Genomic DNA, 5,000 nt, shown 5'->3' on the forward strand with positions numbered 1-5,000 from the left:
CTCATCGCATGAACAGATAGTTTTCTTCTCCGCAGGCACAAATGTCTTAGTGTTAGTCATTGCAAACATAGCAAACTATAATCTAATATTGAAGAACACGTCCATTGCCATGGCCTTTGATCCTATAAGGACAGAGCCATTAAAGAGAGCCATAGGGGCTATATAGACAAAGCTTTTCACAGCCTTCAATGTTGCATTCACCGGTGGTGACAACAGATGATTGTCTTGTATAGTGAAAGCAATCTGATTGAAAGTCCATATGAAGCCATATAGAGATGCAGTCAATTCTCTGTAGATGATTTTAACCGTGGTCATTCTTTTGAGCGCTTTTTATTTGAGCAATTGTCACTGAAGCGTTTTTTTTTTTTTTATGCAATTGCCTACTTAAGCGATGTAACTTTAGAGCGATTATTGTAAAGCGACAATTGTAACGAAAAGGAATAAACAGTCATTTTGTCCAAACAGTTTTTATTTAGTTCAACAAAAAATAAAACAATTTTATTTAGTCCTGACAATTTCTTTCTAGAAGAAAACATTTTTATTTAGTTCAAATAAGTAAATATGTGAAAGAGCATAATAAAAAGGAAATAAAAATAGATTAAAAAATATGAAAGCTAGATAAATTTCTGAAAGTTTGTTAATGTTACCATACGTTTTTTTTTCAAAAATTAGAATCCTGTCTTCGTCTTCCACACCCGAGTCAAATAGAAGAAACTGTTTCCTGAAGAAGTAATTGTATATTCTATAGGTAGGGCAAATCCAGTTCTGGTATTTGGTGCTGGAGGTAAGTGCTGAACACGTCTTCGTTTTCTGTTAATAATAGCTGCTGAATTTTTATTAGTACCAACTTGCGTAGCTGCTTCTTGACTTGAGGTTTGTACCTCATCCTGAATAATCTTGCGTGGCGCATCTGCGGTAGGTGCGGCCTTTTCTTTCAACCGAGAATGAAGTTGCTTTACCTCAACCTTTGACGGATTTAGTAGGTGGTAATGTTCCCCTCTTACACATGAAATTTGATCCGTACTAGATTCAGCGCTGATAATCAACCGACCTTTACATCCTTTTACGGTGCAACATCAATTTATGGCAGTTTTGTGTTCTCTGTCTGTGCGGTACAGATATCCGTTATAAGATACAAGTTTCCCACCGTTTTTTAAGCTGTCTACAAATTCCATTATGGGTGTAGAGAAAATCTTTCAAACTCACAGAGAACTGAAAATATTTATGTAGTGTAACTTGAAATTGGAATCAAAACTTTTAAAACAAACTCTTATTTCAGACGACTACTATCGTCTTAAACACGTCGTTCGAAAACAATTATGTGAAAACTACATGCTATTCTTAAACAACTACTAACGTTCTTAAATACATCGTTCTATTGTAATTAAATGCATAGCTTCTATTCTTAAATAAGTAATTCCGATTTTTTTTATCGCTCTTAAATGAATCGCTCCAACGTGCGTCGCTCTTTTTCAGATATCGCTCAAAGTGGATCGCTCAAAAGAATATCGCTCTGTCAATTATCGCTCTAGAGTATGAGTGCAGCTTTTAACAGAGGAAGAAACAATGGAAATTTTATTGTCTACTCTGGCTAGCTTTGTCTGTGCACCTTACTCCCCCAAAAACTTCTACATTAGGATCCTCTCCGAAAAACGATGGCATTTGATTGGATTCCTTGGCCGGAAAATGATGGTTTGGCTGTCAAAATCATATTTCTTGGTTGTTTAGTAACCAATATATATCTGCACAACTTTATTCGCGGTAGTCCTTTTGTAATTTGTAAGAAGCGGGCCGTACAATAATCATGTGAAATTAAAAGATTTTTCTTAATGCTTATCTAAAAATTTTTCCAAACATTTATAGTTTTGATACTCCACAAAGATCTGGTGAAATTATATGATGGATATGACTACATATCTTTTATGTTTATATGTGGCTGTTAATATGCATAAACATATTCTAACTATTTTCCTATTCCTCTTAATAATCCTTAGATAATCTTTGAGAGTAATATATATATATATATATATATATATATATATATATATATATGATAAATTTTGCACATTTAGACATGTTTTTCATATTCAAATAAGCCATATATATATTTTTGATACATTAATGTTTGGATTCTCTTAACGACCTCTGGATCAGAGCCCCAGGCGAAATCACACAAAGACAAGAGCTTGTGTCCGGCCGGGAATCGAACCCTGGTCGGCAAGCTTTTATAGACAGTGACTAAGCCACTTCGTGGCCAAGTGGTTTAGTCACTGTCTATACAAGCTTGCCGACCAAGGTTCGATTCCCGGCCGGACACAAGCTCTTGTCTTTGTGTGATTTCGCCTGGGGCTCTGATACCGAGGTCGTTAAGAGAATCCAGACATTAATGTATCAAAAATATATATGGCTTATTTGAATATATATATATATATATATATATATATATATATATATATATATATATATATATATATATATATATATATATATATATATGTATATATGTGTGTGTGTGTGTGTGTGTGTGTGTAGGTATGTATGTATGTGTGTGTGTGTGTAAGTATATATATTTAGAAGTGTGTGTGTTTTGGTATGATTTCACAATAATATAACTATTTATGTATGATTGAAAATATATTGAATGATTACATTTTTCACCCCTTAATATCTCTTTCTCTCTTCTCTGAAAAGAAACATCTTGTTTATTTATCATGTACTCATCATTTGAAGATTATGAAAACACTAGAGCATAACTCTGAAACTCATCCAGAGAATTACGAACAATCGAAGAAGTAAGGCAAATAGTTGAGAGAGAGAGAGAGAGAGAGAGAGAGAGAGAGAGAGAGAGAGAGAGAGAGAGAGAGAGAGAGAGAGAGAGAGAGAGAGAGGTAATCCTAACCCTCAGACGTTACGAGGTTTTAATCTTACTTGGCTACTAAATAATTTTCCAGTTTAGGCTCTGTATTATCAGGTATGAAAAAGTTTCCTTATTTTTCTTTTCATGTTTGAGTATAAAAAAGCGAGGTCAATATGAGTGACCTATTTCTATGGATAGTAGGTTGGCCAGGGCACCAGCCAACCATTGAGATACTACCGCTAGAGAGTCATGGGGTCCTTTTGACTGGCCAGACAGTACTACATTGGATCTTTCTCTCTGGTTACGGTCCACTTTCTCATTGCCTACACACACCCCGAATAGCCTGGCCTATTCTTTATAGATTCTCCTCTCTCCTCATAAGCCTGACAACACTGAGATTACCTAGCAATTCTTTACCCAAAGGGTTAATGACTGCACTGTAATTGGTAAGGGTAGAAGATACTCCTTAGCTATAGTAAGCAGCTCTTCTAGGAGAAGGACACTCCAAAATCAAACCATTATTCTCTAGTCTTGGGTAATGCCATAGCCTCTGTACCATTGTCTTCCACTGTCTTGTGGTAGAGGTCTCTTGCTTGAGAAGATACTCCTTAGCTATAGTAAGCAGCTCTTCTAGGAGAAGGACACTCCAAAATCAAACAATTATTCTCTAGTTTTGGGTAATGCTATAGCCTATGTACCATTGTTTTCCACTGTCTTGTGGTAGAGTTCTCTTGCTTGAGAGTACACTCGGGCACACTATTCTATCCTATTTATCTTCGTAATGTTTTGCTAGATTTTTATGATTTATTTAGGAGATATTTATTTTAATGATGTTACCGCTCTTGAAATATTTTATTTTTCCTTGTTTCCTTTCCTCACTGGGCTATTTTCCCTTTTGGGTCCCTGGGGGTTATAGCATCCTGCTTTTCCAAATAGGGTTGTAGCTCAGCAAGTAATAATAATAATAATAATAATAATAATAATAATAATAATAATAACATATCGTTAATGAGCTTTAAATATTTCATATTATATATATTTGGGTATTATTTCTAGTATATACTTTCTTCATTGTTTCTCTATTTCCTTTTTACGTTGTTTTTGGTAATTTTGCAGCCCTTGGTCTTATAGCATCATAATTTTTCAATTACCTTTATAGCTTGGCTAGCAATAATAATAATAATAAGAAGAATAACAATAATAATAATAATAATAATAATAATAATAATAATAATAATAATAATAATAATAATAATAATAATAATAATAATAATAACATTTTGTCTATTTTGTGAAAAGTATAAATTCTTCAATCATAGTCGCCTTCATTTTTTCGTGTGCTGCTGACTTAGAATCTTTTTGTGTCCTTTGAATGCAAAAACCCGAAATACTTCTCCATTTAATGATCTAATCGTCAAAAAGATTACTGCTGTAAGACTTTCCAAGTCAATTTCCTGTTTGGGGAATTGAAAAAGATAGGCCAGATTCTGGTAATACAATAGTGCCACCCAGCCCCACTCCGCATAAAAAGGCATCATAAACTGCATTATGAAGAATTCTATTTTTTCTGAATTATACGAACCGACGCTTCAATTTCCCATACCCGAAATAAAAACAAAAGTTCGGAGAAGAAATTTGTCTATAATAAAATTTTATGTGTGTTCAACTGCGCCTATAGTAAACTAATAATAAGAAGGAAATTCATCTTTGGAGACGTATGTAAAAAGTGCTGAAGGAAAGATAGTCTTACTTGTTGTTTTTATCTTTTTATTGCAGTTATTGAAATAAGATGTAAAAATAAATGTCCTCTCTCACTCTACATTCTTCTTCACAGTTTTCTCCATTGATTATAAAGTCTTCCCATTAGGTTCAATTATTAAAACTTACTTGTTTCCAGTTTTTGACTTGTAGAAATTTATTTTGTCCTTAGGGAATGTTGAATGCTTTTCTTTTTTTCACTCTCTTCGAATGTACTTTGGTTATGCTTTACAGCATACGTAGCAAGTGAGACGTGTTCTGTTGTATTCTCCAAGATTATCATATTGATCGAAGGTTTCTTATAAAGTACCGACATCACAGATGCCGGGACCGCCTATTTTTAAGAACCTACTGGCTACCTCTAGCTCTACCTGGTGTTAAATGA

The sequence above is a fragment of the Palaemon carinicauda genome, chromosome 17 (assembly GCF_036898095.1).
Source record: "Palaemon carinicauda isolate YSFRI2023 chromosome 17, ASM3689809v2, whole genome shotgun sequence".
Lineage (NCBI taxonomy): Eukaryota > Metazoa > Arthropoda > Malacostraca > Decapoda > Palaemonidae > Palaemon > Palaemon carinicauda.